The 18,894-nt window shown below is 39.8% G+C and overlaps 1 long non-coding RNA gene and 1 pseudogene across 1 annotated transcript in view; one reads left to right on the plus strand and one right to left on the minus strand.

Moving 5' to 3' along the window:
- Positions 1-18,894, plus strand: part of LOC135712531 (uncharacterized) — a 583,229-nt gene that overhangs the window by 267,125 nt on the left and 297,210 nt on the right. The gene's annotated exons all lie outside the window — the stretch shown is intronic.
- LOC135712533 (uncharacterized) overlaps positions 10,386-18,894 on the minus strand; it is a 30,660-nt pseudogene continuing 22,151 nt past the window's right edge.

The following is an 18,894-nucleotide window of genomic DNA, read 5'->3' on the forward strand; positions in this document are numbered from 1 at the left end:
ATCCAGTTGTGAGGCCACCAGGCACGAATTATATACCGCAGGCATCGGTTGATGAAGACCTGCTGCTTTTGAGTGTTCTCCGCTGATTCACACCACGTCTCGCTGGCGTATAAAAACACAGATTTCACGTTCGAGTTGAAAATTCGGATTTTGGTGCGTTGACTTATCTGGTTGGATCTCCATACGTTTCGTAAACTCGCAAAGGCAGCCCTAGCCTTCTTGATTAGTGCACCTATGTCGCTCTTGGTCCCGCCGTCCGACGCTATTTGACTGCCAAGATATTGGAAACTTTCGACCTTTTCCATTGCTTGCCCGTGTTGACGTTGATGGTGAGACCCGCCGCAGAGGAGCGTTCGGTTGCACTTACCATGATCTCATCGATTACGATGAGAAACAGTAGCGGTGATAGTATACATCCTTGTCTCACACCAGCGACGTTATGCAGAACTCTGCACGTGAAAGGCTCATACTGCGCTTCGATGAGGTTGACGATTTTATCCGGGACTCCCTTGCGTCTCAGGGCGCCCACAGATTCTATTTTTCGTAGTCAATGAATACCAAATAAAGGGACTCTTGGAATTCATTGACCTGCTCCAGGATGATGCGGAGCGTGACAACATGGTTCACACACGATCTTCCGGCACGGAATCCTGCCTGTTACCGTCGGAGAGTCACGTCGATCTTCTCCTGTATCCGATTCAGGATAACTTTGCACAGAACTTTGAGAACAATACACAGTAACATGATGCCTCGCCAATTGTCGCACACAATCAGATTCCCCTTCTTTGGGACCTTCACTAAGATGCCCTGCATCCAGTCGGCCGGAAAAGTCACGGTGTCCCAGATATTACAGAATAGTTGATGCAACATTTGTGCAGATAGCATGGGGTCAGCTTTGTGCATCTCTGCTGATCTGCGATCGACCCCTGGAGCCTTGTTGGATTTCATGCTTCGGATAGCTGCTTCAATCTCCTGCAGTGATGGGGCCTCGGAATTGACGCGAGTGATGCGCCGCACCCTAGGCGGATCATGCCGATATGTTGATGGCTGGTTTCTTCTTCTTTCCTTTATTTAACGTCGGTCTCTGTTCCGCAATCTAGTGCCAATCACCGACGGACATCGATTGCCATCCATTGACGGCAATCGAATGTGCAGGAAGACAGCTTCCACACCTGCGTAGGATATCGCACCCATTCAATACACATGAGCCGGGACCAACGGCTTTACTTCCCTTCCGAAGGAAGACGTGACCATAGATTTTTATGCCTCAGAAAAATCCCACCGACCTCGGCTGGGATTGAAACCAGACCCATTGGGGTGAGAAAGCAGTCACGCTTACCAATACACCATCGGGGCCGGCTTGATGGCTGGTTGGCCATCGAAACTTGAAGAAGTTGTTCGAAGTGCTCAAACCAGCGTTTCAGCTGGTCAGTGGGGTCGGTAAGCAATTATCCAGTCGTGTACTTAACTGGCATCCTCGGGTTCATCCTTGCTCCACTCAGGCGTCGTGAGATATCGTAATGAGGCGTTTATTGCCAGTATTTGCGGCTTTCTCCCCTTCGTCGGCCAGGGAGTTCACCCACGCTAGCTTGTCCCGTCTGCAAGAGCGCTTGACTTCCTTCTCTAGAGCCGAGTACCGTTGACGGGCTTCGTTCTTGGCTCCTCTGGTTCTCGCCCGCTCTATCGTGGCTTTTGCTTCTCTACACTCCTCAATCTTCCGCCAGGTTTCATCTGTGATCCACTCTTTCCTCTGGGTGCGCAGCTCACCCAAGTTGTTCTCGCTTGTTTCTATAAAGGCATTCTTGATGGCCGTCCATTGTTCTTCTACGCTGCCACCTTCTGGAACGTCCGCAGCTCGAGTCTCAAGTTCTTCAACAAAAGACCTTTTTACCGCTGGATCTTCAAGTCGGCGTGTGTTGAACCGCCGCCCGAGTCTCTCCTCCCGTCGCTGGATCCGCACCATGCGTATGCGGATTTCACCGATTAGAAGGTGATGGTCAGGCGCGATGTCGGCGCTGCGTTTATTCCGGACATCAAGAAGGCTCCGTCTCCATTTTCGGCTGATGCAGATGTGGTCGATCTGATTTTCGGTATGTCCATCACGGGAAACCCACGTGACTTTGTGCACTGGCCGATGGGGGAAGAGCGAGCCCCGATCACCATGTCGTTATTGCCACAAAATTCTGCAATCAGCTCACCATTCTCGCTCATTTCGCCGAGACCATGGCGTCCCATGAAACGCTCATAGTCCGTGTTGTCGGAGCCGATCTTCGCATTGAAGTTGCCAGTGTAGATCTTGATGTCACCCTTTGGAACCTTATCCACGACAGCATTCAGTTGACTGTAAAAATTCTCCGTGTCCTGTAGCTCGGCAGCATCGGTTGGCGCATAACATTGGATTATGGTAAGGTTACGAACCCGTATTCTAAATCTGGCAACGATTATCCTCTCATTAACAGGCTCCCACCTGATGAGCGCAGCACTTGCCTGGACGCTAAGTAGGAGACCAACTCCACGATGGTGGGGAGCGTTTTCACCTCGAATACCAGAGTATATTAGTACCTGTCCTGACGGCAGTTTGTGTTCTCCAAAGTTTGGCCAACGAACTTCACTCAGTCCTAGGATTTCTAGCTTCATGCGTCGTGCCTCGTTGGCGAGTTGTACCAGTTTACCCTGCTGGGCTTACGTCAATACATTCCATGATCCAATTCTTGTCCGTTGTTTTGCGCTAAAAGTCGTTGCCGTTAAATCAGTTCGATGTATTTCTCTGTTGGTTTATGTTACAATTGTAAAGGTTTCAGAGACAGTAGGTGGTTGGCTTAAGGTCTCCTATCCACCGTGATGGGGCTACCATCTTAGGTGTAGCTTCCGGGGAAGAGCATTTCTTATTCAGCCGCTGGATGCCAGTCAGACGCTGTTTGAGCCGCACCTCCATGGTGAACAGACGCTCGAGTTGGTGAAGCATTTCCTTTATCACCGTGCTATGGTTACCGCACGAGTGTTCGCGTCGCACCTCCTCACTCTGCTATTGTCGGATTGACAACATTGCCCAGGCTACGCCAACCAGCTGTGTCCATGTTTCAGCTGGCAGTCTTTTGTGATCATATGACTCGTTGAGGCGTGAGATAGGGACTTGTGAGGACCGGAGCTAGGTATATCGCTCCTTCCAGATTGTCACTTACCATTTTGTAGCCCAAAGGTTTCGTCATTGCCCCGAAAAAATCACAACTTCTTCACATTAGTTCCAATAGAAAAGGTATCAGTAGACTTCCAGAACTGAAAATCAAACAAACTATCATCAATGTAAAACAAAATCTAAATTTTTTTTGGAATCTTCCTTGACCGCCGTCTTTATTTCAAAGATCATGCTGACTTTGTTCGCTAGGCTACTTGGAGCTAGAATGCCTTGTGCTCAAAGATCGACAATCTTCATGATAGTAAACTGTTCTCGCGTGTTGGATTCAGATAAACTGATTCTAGTAAACTGTTTCTAGAATACTGTTTTAGCACGACTGGTTCTAATAGTGTCCAGACAAGCCGGAGTATTAGAATAGAAGGAGTTCTTTTGGTATGTGGTGTCCGTAGAGCACATTGAAAGACCCGTCTCGTAGTTGAAACAAGACTTCTTTATGTTATGACTGTAAAGACCTTTTCGATACGTTTCAATTGTAAATGAATGAGTGAAAGAGTTAGAATGAAACGTCTGGGACGGCAGTGACAATATTTTGGCAATAATAAACTTGACTTGGGTACGCTGCATTGTTTTGAAATATAATTCTTAACCCGGGCCGAGAACGAACGACCACCAGCGGTGTAGAAAGTAAAGTCAGCGAAACATGTGGCATGCACGATTGCGCCGATGCAGTATGCGCCAGGCAGACTCGACCTTGCCTTTATGCTACCCCTGGGGTGGTGATTCATTACGGCTGTTATGTAATTTGAAATGTAAATCTAATTGTTTGTATTTTAGGATGATGCCTCTAAACGATCACGTGTACAGCACAATAATTAATGCCTGGCTATTGCCCAAAATTTTACATGAAGCTGGACTCTTTAGCAGAGCTGGTGTATGCTGTAGTAAAAAGGCTACGTCCCTTGTACCGATTTGCTTCAGGTGCCTTTGTAACAAGTCCCACTTCAGCAGTTATGGCTGAATGTGGTCAGTTCCCATTCGAATACTATCTTCTGGTTTACCTTGCAACTAAAGCTGTTAAAGAGGTTCCGTTAGTTAATAGAACAAATAGTTTTTTGAGTCAATAATGAATTTAAATCTTCCCTCTATTGCAATTTTACCTAGAACAAAGACTCGCCCATGGAATCAACCTTCTCCCTCAATAGATCTTACCCTTCTAAACGTAATGAAAGCCGATGATCATCATTCCAAAGTTCAAAAATATTTCTACAATCTTCTAGCAGACAAATACAATAACTATCATCACATCTACACCAATGGGTCGGTTTCTGATGGCAAAGTTGTATATGGTATAACTGCTATCTCTATCAATTTCAGTATCAGTTCGTCACTTCCATCGATTTGTTTCCTTCTGTTGGATTCCCGAGCATTTCGGAATTCATGGCAATGAAGAGGCTGACAGATTGGCAGGAAATGGTAGAGAACTTCATGCTGTTGAATTGTCTGTTCCTTCGCCTGACGTCGTCAGATGGGCTAAGAGTAAGATCCGAGGAAGATGGGATTTGGAATGGTTTAAAAATAGGTCTTGCGCACTAAGGAAAATTAAAAATTCCACTCTCTCTTGGCCCGACAACAGGAATCCAAAGATCACCGCATTCTATCAAGACTTAGAATTGGTCACACCCGTATCACCCATAGCTACAGGATAAATAAGGAACAGCCTCCTAATTGCATCACTTTGGGTTTTACTCAGTCCGTCACCCATTTTTTGATTGATTGTAGAGCAGTTTGCACTGAACGTTTGGAAAATAATATCGATAGTTTGGAAGAAGTTTTGCCACTACCTAATGAAGAAAAATTATTAAAATGTGTAAGGGACATTGGTCTCAACAATGAAATATAAATGTAACAATAAATATTGTAAACACTAAAGGGACGAATGACCATTAAGGTTAACATCCCTCTAAAATAAACACACACACATTATTTGCGAACATTACTAAAACTCGTTCACTCGGAGGTGGAGTCGTTGCTCATGATATGTGGGATTTTGCAATTTTTGAAAAATCAAGCATGTCGAGCTAAAGAAGAAACAAAATTCGTTTGTCCGTGACCTAAAAAGTGAAAATGTCGATGGTTATCCCGGCTTTTTGTTTATTACTTTTGGTGCAAAACCGCTTCGGACAATCGACCGTGGAATCGGGTCGACCGTTTGCAGTTTGAATCTACCGAAATTTCGATTCGAGACTTTCCAAAACAGCATCAGGCACAAAAGTATATATCTTGGGACCATGGCTACATTCAATTCAATTATCCCTAAGGTGTCGAAGTTTGCATGGTTCAAAGGGTTGGACTTGGGTCGAGACTTCATACGCGTGATGTCTCGTCTCATGTCCAATCACTATTGTCTAAAGGCTCACTTGTTCCGTGTGGGGTTGGGAGACAGCAATCTCTGTGAATGTGGACAAGGTTAACAGGACGCTGATCACATCCTTTGGTCTTGTGTGGAGTATCGTGGAGTCAGATCACATTTTTATGATTCCCTTCGGGCTCGAGGTAGACAACCTAATGTTCCAGTTCGGGATATTTTGGCTAGACGCGATCTGGAGCTTATGAAACTCATATATGTTTACTTTAAGAATATTATCCTTAGATTGTAAGGTTGATTAACCTTGTGTTTAGTTTGTATTTTGTACGTGTGGGTTTTTTTAATATTTGTTTTCAAGATGAATAGAAATAATTTCATGCTTTAGGATTAATTAAATAGTTGTATCGTAAACCACATTTCAAACCTCCTTCTTCCCTTTTCCCATCCAAAAAAATGTAAATATCCACTAACCTCGAGACAACCGCGAGTACTCGGTCCAGTTCCTTTAACTTTAACTTTAAGACAGTAATAATGTATAACGAAAAGGATAACTCGGCTCTGTAAAGTTTATTCGATTGAGCCTGTACAAAGAAAGTAATTATAAAAAAAGTATATCTGAACAACTCATGCAGTGCTTTATGCTTCCGTCGAGTCACAACTCAAATAAAAATAAAAATTATCGATTTCGTCGTATGGGACAATTACGACAGAAAATCAATCGTCATCCAGAGTGGACAAATAATTGGAGAATAGTGTTTGTTTTACTGTAATTACTTCACACCGCATGAATGTTTACTTCTCGAGTGTAACTGTCCAAAAATATAAATACATATTCCGTTGGTTTCTGTTCGGCTGTTCTGCTGTAAGTGTTGTGAACCCTCTGATGTTTTCCCTTTGAGGTGATTTTCCAATGAATCAATCACGAGCAGTGGCAATACAATTGCAACCACAAATACGATTTTATTTATCACCGTGGTTCCGTGTTGGGTAAATTTTACCGAAATCAGAACAGCCGAATGTTCGGTAAAACTTTGACCTTCATTTAAAAGGCTATTGAATTTAAAAATAATTTTAAAACATGTTTAACCTTGTTTACATGATCAAATCTTGTAATTTTAGTGGGGATTTAGTTTCAAAGTAGCTGAATAGCAATTGAATTGAATTGCATAAATTTTACCGAACAGCAAAAATTACCGAAGTCGGCGATAATTTCTAAGTGTGTATATTTTTAGTAAAAACACAGTAAAAAGAACCAGTTCTTGACAGTACGCCTAGAACATAAAACGGCCTATAATATATGAAGATATGACCATTCCCTGTAATCGGCTCTGATGCAGGGTTCTGAATGCGGTCAGATATTTTAATCTCGTAAAACCGTACGACAGCTGAGGGATTCCATCCAGAATGAGCTAAAAAAAACCTGAAATCGTGCTCGACCATCTTCGATTTGGATGATACTTTGCCCATATTTTCAGTATGATAGACCAAGTATTTTCCGCAGGAGAGGAGACCCGTTTGACTCAAGGGTAATTTTTGAAAAGGGCCTATGTGTTTTTGCACGCATACTTTAAAAAAAATGTAGTTCGAAAACAGTTGTTTGTATTCAAAGTGTTTTTTTTATGTTACTTCATACGCGAAGTTAACGATTTTCAGAGTTGGTTGGAAATGCTAACATGAAGCTTTAGTGTGATGATTTATTAGCTAGAGAATGATCTTTAGAAGAGGGTAGGTGGATAGTTCCGTTAGAGTACGGCAGTATGAAAATTGAATAGCAGTTGAAAATGAGCGAAGGGCCATTAAAGCGACAGTTTACAAGATAGACGCACATTTTTGCCTAGCCCGTACGATGTACGCGGGGACTTGAAGTATGTCTCCAAGTCCACAGGCAAAAATGTGCGTCCCTCTTGTTGCTCATAAACTGACTGCGGCTGTGGAATAGTTCTAGCGACGTTTTCATCACTACCTAAAGCCCCACGTTTGCGAGAGCATTTCCAGTCGATGGTGTGTTATAATGCAGTTCTTCTTTACCCAACTATTGTGTTGCTCCTCTCGTCATGACCAACGTGATCATCTCAGAGAGAAAGCAGTAGGGTGGTTGTTGCGTGCTGTACCATCATCAGCATTGTTGACGGCTACTCCCGCCTTGAGTTGTTACATTCAAAGTGTTTTTTTTATGTTACTTCATACGCGAAGTTAACGATTTTCAGAGTTGGTTGGAAATGCTAACATGAAGCTTTAGTGTGATGATTTATTAGCTAGAGAATGATCTTTAGAAGAGGGTAGGTGGATAGTTCCGTTAGAGTACGGCAGTATGAAAATTGAATAGAAGTTGAAAATGAGCGAAGGGCCATTAAAGCGACAGTTTGGTTGTAGAAAAAAAAATTACTAAGAAGAAGTTGTTGGAAACTAATAAGGCTTTATAAAAAAAAATATGCACGGAATTTTTTTTTTCGTTTTTTTACAAAAAAAAAATTAAAATAAACCTCAAAATTCAAATAACAAAAAAAAACATATTTTTGATTTTTTTTTTATATTTTTTTAATAAAACTTAAATAGAAAGCAGAAATTTTGAAAACAACTCCAGGATGGACAAACTTTTAATAAAAAAGTTTTTTTAAGAGCAACTTTTAAGGCATTTTTTAAACTTTAATTATTTAAGGCAAAATGCTCAGTTTGATGTCAGTATATAATAATAAAAATCATTTCAAACGATAATGCTCATATCGATAAACTTCCTATATGTAACAGTTTTCGAGATATTTCAAATTTACTTTCATCATAATCAATTTTTCGTAGAAAATATGCCCTTTTCATAAGTTATACGCGATTGTCCATCAAATATGATAAGTTTTGCAAGATATGCATGTACTTACCTTCAACTTACCCTTGCACCAATAGACTATTGGCAAATTGGTTTTAAACTTATAAGATAAATAAGATAAATAAATGAAATACCCATGCGTTTTCATTTGCATCTTACATTTATTGCTTTCGATCGTCTTTAATAATAATAATTTGTACATAAACCTTTTCGTTGGATATATTTTTATTTGATGAACTTTTGATTGGCATGTTTTTATATGTTACTAGCTGAGTGTGCCCGGTCTTGCTCGGGATTCAATATTAGCTTGAGTTTATGCGCCGATTTAAAAAAAAAGCATGCTATATTGTACGTAGCCCCCCTCCCCCCTATTATCTAAGGGGCACAACCCCCTATGATTATCTCCTTTTACCCCCCCCCCCACTCGCCCCCACATGCCTAATTTGGTTCCATTTGCTTGATTAGTTCTCGAGTTATGCAAAAAATTCTGTTTCATTTGTATGGGAGCCCCCCCTTACAGAAAGAGGAGGGGTCTCGAACCATCATAAGAACCTTCCACAGCCCCAAAAACCCCTGTATACAAATTTTCACGCCAATCAGTTCAGTAGTTTCCGAGTCTATAAGGGTCAGACAGACAGACAGACAGACAGACAGCTCAGACAGAGAAATTCATTTTTATATATTACCTGGGATCGTTTTGGCCTTTTCAAAAATGCTTTTCCATTCTGCAGCCCCCTGTTCGTATTCCTTTTGTGACACAAAACAAAATGACATTTTTGTTAAATAATCATTACTCTTCTGGTTAGCCCATGCATATAACTCTACTGCACTTGTGATTGGATGTTCGTGTTCTACAGCCACACTTGCGTTCCTTGCCATTCGTTTTAATGTGCCACCAATCGCGTCACATGGTCCCTTGTCATGCGAAGTTGCAAAAAAGTGCCATTCAACATCAATATTGTACTTCGTTTTAAATTTACAAAGACTTGCAAAATTTTTGCAATTTTTATATTGAGATGCAGCTCCATCAGACATAAACACCGCTTTTTTTACTTGTATTTTTGTTTGCAAAAAGGTCAGTAATTTTGAAATAAATACTTGCACCGCAATTGTATCGTGTTTTAAAACTTCAGAGATTACGATCAAACTTAATCTTTTAATTATACCTGATTCTGAATAATAAATGCAAAATGGATGAATTGTAGCTTGTTGATTATTCCAGTAACTACTTTGGGCAGCATCTTGAATAATTTTCGGAAAAATCACAAATTATGACAACTTCTCTATTTTTAAGAGTATTTTTTTGTATTTCTCAAGAAACTAGACTGCTGAGTTTTAATATAGGATTAAATCCCATCTACTGGTTTTACAAGTTTCTCAAAAACTACATCAATCAGTTGAAACCCATTGTTCAAAACATATTTCAGACATACCCTGTTCCTCGAATTTTTCTCAAAAACTTCTTTCAAAATCTGAGAGACCTGGACAACGTTCGCATTCGCGGAGATAACAATGTTTAGTTCTGGATGATGAGCTGCACAATATTTCTTCAACATAATGGTTGAAATCTTTTTCGAATGAATATTTTCTAAGACAATGAAGCATTAAATTAAAATTTTCATAGATGGTACAAACACAACTATTGTGAGAAACTGAACTACCAAGTCATTTGCAATGCTGCAAATGAACTAAATCCAATGCTATTTTTACTAACTTCTTGAAATTTAATAAAAGCTTCTCGCAATGTACAAACTAAAAGTCGCTTTTGAATATGAATCTTCTTACCTTCCTTCTCCACTGAAACGTAATCGTTTAGTCCTGGCGTGGCTCTGCTTATCTGGTTGCTTTCGAAGAACTGCAATACCTCGTTTTTAATTTCGGGATCCAAACCGTGTCCTAACCTTACGTTGGGGGTGGCCAATACTCCTTTCCCGTTTGCTAAGCATCGAGCTTGCAATACAATGTATTTATTTGTTTCAAACTCGTCCATTACCGTTTGCGTTGACCAAGATTTCGGCAAAATCGTCAGAATCCTTATTTGATCGTCTCTCGATGAACCTGGATCAGCAAATCTCTCCTCCAGTAGATATAAAGGCCAACGTGAACAGTATCATGGCGATGTAGGCTGGAGTGATTCGGATGATTCGATGGAGTTACAATTCTGCGTAGCTCAGCTTCCGTTTGCGCTCTAGCTCACGAAGAAGCTTCATGGCTACCAGCATACCGCTGAGCATGAGGAATATGTCTACGGCTTTGCCACCCAGACGGTGGAATAAGACTCCATAGTAGCTACTGGCGTACTCTGTTCGCATGGAAGCGTTGGTAGTTGGAAGCCCCATCGCTGTATCGTGGACATGGTTAGCGATAATCCAAATAATCGACAAGGCACGTATGCCGTTGACGCAGTCCATTGTTCCGCTTTTGATTTGGTTTTGCGGGATCGTGGCACTGATCTTCACTAGATGACTATAGAATGAGAAACGTTCCACGTAGCTAGGAACAACTTTGTGGGTGTAGACAAACAAGAGTGCACCGTGACAGTTATCGTGTGTGCGGAGAAGTTTTGTTCGTCGTCTTTGTAGCAGACGGTGATCACTTACATTCCATGATCTTGCAGGAATGCGTTCGTCAATTCCAACACCATATGTAGTTAACACATATCCGGTACGCAGATGCCGTACTAGATTGGACCAATAGGAAGCTGCAGCACTGTCACGTCCACCATCAAAGTGCGGTGTTACCCATCAATACTGCCATAGTAGTGCGAGTAGTGAACTCTTCGACACTGGTCAAAGTTTACAAACTCGTAGACATTGCCAAAGAGGGCTCCCGTTGGAACCTTACTCCACGAATCGAACACTACAAATAAATTCCTTAAATCAGCACTCCTACAACCACCATCCAAGGTATGTACATTTCACAGCCCACAGTTCATCGTTTCCAAGAGATTTCTTTACTAGTGCCACGTGGTGAGAAAATACTGGGCTACTGTCCACCAGCCAAAAAGTCTTGACCCCCTGAACAAGTTTGCCGAAAACAGTAACTTTCTATCTGCTCAGGATCTCGAGCTATTGTATATTCGAGAATTGCATGTGTATACTAGCACCAAGTAGTGAGAAAATTCTGAACAACTGTCCACCAACGAAAATATCTTGACTTCCTGAACAACTTTGCTAAAGACATTTACTCTCTATCTGATGGTCAGGATCTAGTTATGTAGCACATGCGAAAACTTAACATGTATACGAGCACTACCTAGTGAGAAGATTATGAACTACTGTTAACCAGCAAAAAGGCTATGATCTCCTGAACAGCTTTGCCTAAGTCAGTAACTTTCTATCTGGTGGAACGTTCGTCTCTGTTACTTAAGACAACGGCTTAAGCGCCACCTTCTGATTTGAAGGACCGTTATCTCTACCCTTCTCAGGGCAGGTCGAATAGTAATTCCAGAACCGAAAACAACAAATTGACCCAAACGAAATGAGCAAATGAACTGGATTATTGCGGAACATACATTGAAGAAAACTAAGAAAAAAAACTAAAGTCAACCAGAACTGAGCGGCAGAAAAGGTTTAAGCTAGAAGGAACAAACAAACTAAATTAAATCAATCAATTAACGATCCCGAATAGGTGAAATCGTTGGTATCTAAACTCGAATTAAAAATATAATATTTCCATGATACGCATAAATTAATTAATAACTAAATCGAATTTATAGAGTTGCACATAGGGCCTATATTTAGGAAAATTGCAAGCATAAAAACTTTATTGTAAATATTCAGTTCACCTTTTTGTACACCCTAGCTTGATCTGGTGACGTCACGCATTTAATTAACTCAAAAGGGTTCTTCTTTTATTTAATTGTTCACAATAGGGAAGATCTGACCTTGACGATCGGCGAGGTGCTCCAACGACGATCTACTACCTCAAGCGTTCCCTCGGCGTCTCGAATGTTCTTCGACGAAATCGTTCGTTGTGTTGGCCTTCGTGCGTATCCGTTGGCTCACGCGTGAACGGCGATACACGGGGTATGCGTCCCCGGAAGATTGGTGGAGTGAGAGTGAGTTGGCTTTGCTCTCTGCCTCACGCCTTGGCGTTACGAGCCGTCGCGAATGGTGTCTTGACTACCACCCGAAAACTGATCGACACAATCGATCGAAGGACGTACGCGCACACGGGCACAAGTTCGAGTCTTCGCTACTTGACTCAGGGAGTTTTCCAACCCCACAATCACACGTGCTAGACTTCGTAGCTGGAACAACCTTCGGCTAATGCAGTCCAAAAAACCGAATCCAGGCCTGACATCAACAATCCAATCTGGACGAACCAATCCAGTCCAGACTAGCAGCCCACGTTGGATTGGCTTAATGACGCCTATTCAACGTGATAATCTCACAATTGGTTTCCATATATTTACTAAAAGGCTTACCTGAATATTCAAAATACACTCAATTCACTTTATGTTAAATTCAATTTTTGTATAAACTGTCCGAACTCTATAAATACAAACAATTTCACACTTTCACAATTAAAATTTATTAGAAATAAAATAAAAAACGCGAACTTACTTCGAATTTAGTTTTAAGCTATAACTAGAATCACTTTCAAAAAAATTTAAGGATCACTTCCAAACTTGATCTTTACTTGATAACTGTCTCCACTAGAATAAATTGAGCGACGCGCAAATAGCTTGGTTGAACCTTTTTTTGCTACGACGCAATTTCCACCTTATAATGTACGTTTTCTATAGAGATTATTTTTTTATTGGTCAGCTCTGGCGGACTAATTTGGAACAATACTTTCCACTGACTCGGCTTTCCACACAAAAGAGCAGGTAGAAAGTAATTTGTGGAAATTTCCGCATTTATTTTTGAATCCAGTTAATTCGCCTTAAATTATACATGTTCGCACAAGTTTTTTATTTATTCCGATAGGTGGCTATAAAAGTACAATAGAAAGCTTACAATTGGTATATCTAAAAAGGGATATTTTTAGGCTAGGAAAATATTCTCGTTACACTGGTCAGGATCTCGAGATATTTTATATGATAATTTCACGTGTATACTAGCGCAGCTTAGTGAGAAAATTCTGAACTACTCTCCACCAGCCAAAAATACTTGACCCCCTGAAACTTTGCCGAATACATTTACTTTCTATCTGGTCAGGATCTAGAGATATTTTATATGCGAGAATTTCACAAGTATAGTAGCGCCGCTAAGTGATAAAACTCTGAACTACTGTCCACCTACGAAAAGGTTTTGACCTCCTGAACAACTATGCCGAAGACAGTACCTTTCTATCTGGTCGAGAACTCGAGATATTTTATATGAGAATTTCACGTGTATACTAGCGGCGCGTAGTGAGCTAATTCTGAAATATTGAGCATCAAGCAATAGACTTTGACCTCCTGAAAAACTTTGTGAAAGACAGTATCTTTCTATCTGGTCAGAATCTCGAGATATATCATATACGAGAATTTCACATGTATTCTAGCGCTACGTAGTGAGAGATTCTGAATTACTCTCCACCAGCCAAAAGGTTATGATCTCTAGAACAACTTTGCCGAAGACAGTAACATTCTAGCTGGTCAGGATCTTGAAATTTTCCATGTTGTAACCAATTAAGTCAAATTCCACGTAGTACGGATACCGTTTACGCGGTTTCCTTTCACATTTTCTCTATTATCCGCATTTTTTGGGGGTTAACTGTGATAAAAGTTTAACTTGTTTAGTTAAAAACAAGTTTATTAAGGAATACCCGGTGGTTTCATATCGATTGGTAGCTCGGCTGCAAAATGGCAATGGAAAACTCACACTGTTGTACAAAGTACAACGCGCGAGTACTCGTGTTACAAAAGTTGGCGCGAGTAACGAAGGGTTAAATATTTTCCATGAACTAAGACCCCAGAAATCAAAATGCAGTCGCTTTAGTGCTTTTAATAATAATTCGTACTGGAAAATCAGGGAATCTATTTATTTATTCGTCAATCAATCAAACCGTAGACTACATAGGATAGAGCATTACTTCGTCGTAATCGCCCATTTCCGTTCTATCGATCAGAACAGATCAATAATATCAATGATTTCACCGTGCACAAATCAATAATAGGTTTGTTCCGATGCGTTAGTTCATGAGCTACAACATAAATCCTTTTAGAGCGCATTGTATCAATATGTACGATCATTGTTCTCAAAACAAAAGAAGCGCTCCTAGCGAATCCACTTTTTCTACGTTAATCCGTAGGACGAAGAAAATCTAATGACGTTTCAATGCGTTCGGACGGAATTTAAACTCATAGAACAAACTTAGAATCAAGAAGCAGTATTAGATTTTAAACAATATATCAACAATTTGTGACTCTTTATCAACTCCAATGGTGCGTATAGAAAGGTGAATAAATTTAGAAGTCATTTTTGACTGAAATATTCCATTTTTTGTTTAAAATCGTTCATAAAAGTGAGGTAAAGCGCGGGTTGCGCTAAGTAGGACGGAAATTAGATCAAAGCCCCTTTTAACATTAGGACTTATGTTTTATGACTTCGCAGGGTTCTGAAATATATTTTTAATTCTGTTGAGAACATATTTAGGTCAATCATTTCACAATGAAGATTATAAACAGTCATCATCTGATTTACCGGTCCAAATTTAGCGTAATTGTTCCAATGTCGATCTACGGCGAACAAGTGTTGATTCCGTAATTTTCGGGAAGGTGCATACAAATTTAATCTTGACAATAGATCAGCTTAGTCAATGCGTTGCGAAATGATATTGTTTAATAAAGAAATCTTTGCGTAATCTCGACGTTATTTCAATGTTTGTATGCTGATCAACAAGCAACGTGCTTCATATGACGGGAGAGGAAAAGCCGTCCAAGCTAACTTACGTAGTGCATATAATAAAAATTGCTTTTGGACTGACTCTATTTGTTCTTCATGTTTTTTTCATATAAGGTGACCAAGCAACGCTACAATATTCTAATAATGATCTCACATAAGCAACGTAAAAGGATTTTATTGCATAAGGACCTTTGAAGTGGATACCGAAACGTTTTATAAAATGAAACATATATCCTGCTCTATGTATTATTGTGTTATAATGGTCCACAAATTTCAATTTAGAATCTTAGGGGATTTCTTTAAAATCAAGGAAAAAAAATACTAAATCCTCTCTGAAAAGTAATGCTGATCTCGCTTGTCTCATACAATTTCATTACTCGGTGTAGTTTTAGGGTGATTGTAAATTAATAAAATCTTCAATAGGGTACTCAAATTAATTATTTCAATTGCTTATACAAACAACATAGACTTCTCCAGCTGCACATGAATTGTACAAATTACAGATACATTACTGTAAGAACTGTCAAAATCCTATGAATTTTCACGCTAGTATTCGTGAGATTCTGTTTGACGAACTGAATTTTGATGATTTTGGGCAGTCCCTGTGTTGAAGTGGGATCCAGAGGGACGATAAAAATTAATATACATAAGTAGAACTTGACATTGCTGTTTGTTACAAAATTCAGGCACCAAGTGGATTAGCGCGTTTCTGGGTGGTGCTGTGTTTAGTTCGGTCCAACAAAAATTTAACCTCTGAAAATGGGTTGGAGCGTCTTTGTGCAAATGCAAGAATGGCAAAAAGTTAAGAGATATATTGCTGAATACTTGTAGTTCTAGTTCCTCATTATGTGCTTAAGAGGTGGATAAATTCCGACATTAAGCTATCCAAAGAACATTTAGAATTATGATTCTACTTGGATGGACGCATTTTTGATTGCTTGAAGTAGCAGATTTTGATTAAATATTGAATTCTGGGTCACATGGACCACAGTTTCTAATTTTGTGAAAGCACAACTCTGAATATCAAACTTTTGATTATGCTGATGGAAAGAAAGTGAGGGGGCGATCTCAAGTAACCAACAAGCCTGCTTGGTAATAATCCCAATAATAATGCGTCAAAGCCCTGTATTAGTCGTATATTGGCTTTATATAACAAAATCAATCTAAATTAACGGGCATATTGGATACCTCTCAAGTAACAATTTGGGCTTTAGAAGGTACTGTAGACCATGCTTTAGACTTCAGTGCTTTAAAACCTTAATAAAACTTACAATGTCACTTGGGCTGGGATGCGCAATACGTTCTTGTGAACGATTTCCCACTGCGACCAAGCGTTTGATTAAACGTGTTATCCATATCAAATGTTCAACGGAGATGGGATGGGCATTGAAGTGTGCACGGGGAATATATTTTATAACGGAGGATTAAAGAGAAGTGTTTCATATACGGAAATATCCCTAACGAAAAGTGCAGAAAAAGTCAGAAAAGTAACTTTTTATTTCTACTGTATTTTAAATCAATATCAAGAAAAATGCACGAGAAGTTCACTTAACATCTCAACGTAGTCTACGTCAACCATGCGGTCGTATCTATGTTTGTGGATAAGTATGCAACTAACTTCCCGAGCAAAAAACAAAATTCAAAATGATATCAAATTATGTTTTTGAAATCGTATTGATAACATATGTTGTTAATCAGTGTTCATTCGGCCGTTGACAGAAGCAGGGCACTCTCGATGTGTGTCACGTGATCGTCTGTTTACTTGAGGCCCATGCATTAATTATGCCACACTAAATCAAGGAAACATTAACCTCCTCCCCCTATCGTCACGTTTTTCGTATACAGAATGCATTGCTTGTCACTCCCCCTTAGAGCGTGACATAATACATGCATCAACCCTTGGCAGCAACCATTGTGTGGTCTTTCTCATTGTCTTCATCAGTAGTTCTTTCGGTCGAAGCGTCGTCGACTTTGGAAAGCAACCGTTTCGTGATTAATGTGTGCATGCTGACCACGTTTTGCGTCCATTGCTGCAATGGAAGCGCTCTGACCCCCGTTGGCAAATCTGCCAAATAATGAAACCACTGCAAGTGACTCCCGTTCTGATAAAGGAGGCCTATTGCATAGCGGAAGATACAATGTTTATTGTGTTGTACCTATTGACTATAGTTTTAAGATGTTTCTTTTATAGCGATCAAGAATCCTCGGCTCTTTAAAGTTAATTTGATTGAGCCTTATGAAATAAAAAAAAAATAATATAAAAAAAATAATATAGATACCTACATACCTTGATATTTCCATTTAATTCCTTTACCTTATTTGCTTATCCTTGACAAATACACATATTTCGTCTACAATGTGCAGACTTCTTCAGTGTCTTGTACTAAGTCGAGTATTAACCGAACGAATAATCATCCTACCCTACTTCATTTTGTTTCAACAGTGATGGAGTAATACGATAAGAAATGCACTATTGTAATACTGGTCTCAGTGGATGTGGATGGCCCGGAAAGAGATACATAATACTCGGATTTTTTTTCGAAATTCCCAATAAATTGAGCAAAAGTGATTCTATCCCTGTGGTTTCGCGCACCATATTCAATAAAAAAACAACTCATATGGATCAAGAAACCATGGCTTGCATTCCATAAACATATCTCATCAAAAGCTAAAATTCTACTGGATTGGCTGATCCTTGCTAGTAAACCCAATCGCTACATCTACATGGACTAAGTTCAATGCATTCATATGGTTATCATACTATTCACCCTTTTTTCTTGAAGCACAGACCGATGGTATCATTGAAATCTAATCCCTTGTGCAATCACCAGAAGTAAAAGATCCGCTTACGCTCGCCGGATGGGACAATTTTGTTGTTTAGTTTTCCTTTTACCCCCCCCCCCCCCTCCCCCGCCTCCCAGGATCAGGCTAGGAAAGAATAAATCTAGCTTATACACTTCCATCAACATGGAAAACTTCCGTAGGATTTGCGATTTTGCCTCCCTGCTCAAGTATCGACTTCCAGGGACGTTTTGCTTTCGCTCACTTGATTGGCCTGTCAGAAACGAAGGAGTGGTATTCGTGATGGGGTTGCTTTTTATTTCGTTTATTTTCTATTTTCAAAATGGCAGACGAACTCTATTTCTGAGCCGTGTGCATTAGAGTTGGCAGGATGTCAAAAAGTTACATCTCTTCACTGGGTTTTTTCTTCGCTCAGCATCATTGCAATGGTTTGTGCATATGCATGACATATGAAATTTTCTCGTGTCTTAGAGTAGGGTTACCAAGCCATGAATGGATTATGAGACTTGCGGAAATAGCTTTTTTAAATACCATTCAAGGGTGATTTTTTCTGATTTCCATAAGCATTTTGCAACTTTTATTCGTTGTGATTACTTTCAAAAAACGATACTTTAAAATAAGCTGTAATTAATAATAATATAATTTAATATAATATAATATAATTTGAAACGTAAGGAAACTCTTTAGGAGACGAACCAGCCCAGGGCTGAAAGTTTTCTTAATAAAGATTAAAAAAAAACTCTTTGCCATGATAAGTAAGATCCTGACGTAAATATTATGTTCAATCAACATTATCTTGATTAGGAGTAGAATAATAAGAAATATAAAGAAATATGTTTTTCAATTATCTACTCGTGATATTTGGGATTAGTCTGGTCTGATTCAGAATTATTAGTTTGAACTTGACCATAAAGCATATCCAATGGACCGATGC

Source organism: Ochlerotatus camptorhynchus, unplaced genomic scaffold (genome assembly GCF_037179485.1).
Source record: "Ochlerotatus camptorhynchus isolate MF236.1 unplaced genomic scaffold, CSIRO-AGI_Acam_v1.1 ptg000491l, whole genome shotgun sequence".
Lineage (NCBI taxonomy): Eukaryota > Metazoa > Arthropoda > Insecta > Diptera > Culicidae > Ochlerotatus > Ochlerotatus camptorhynchus.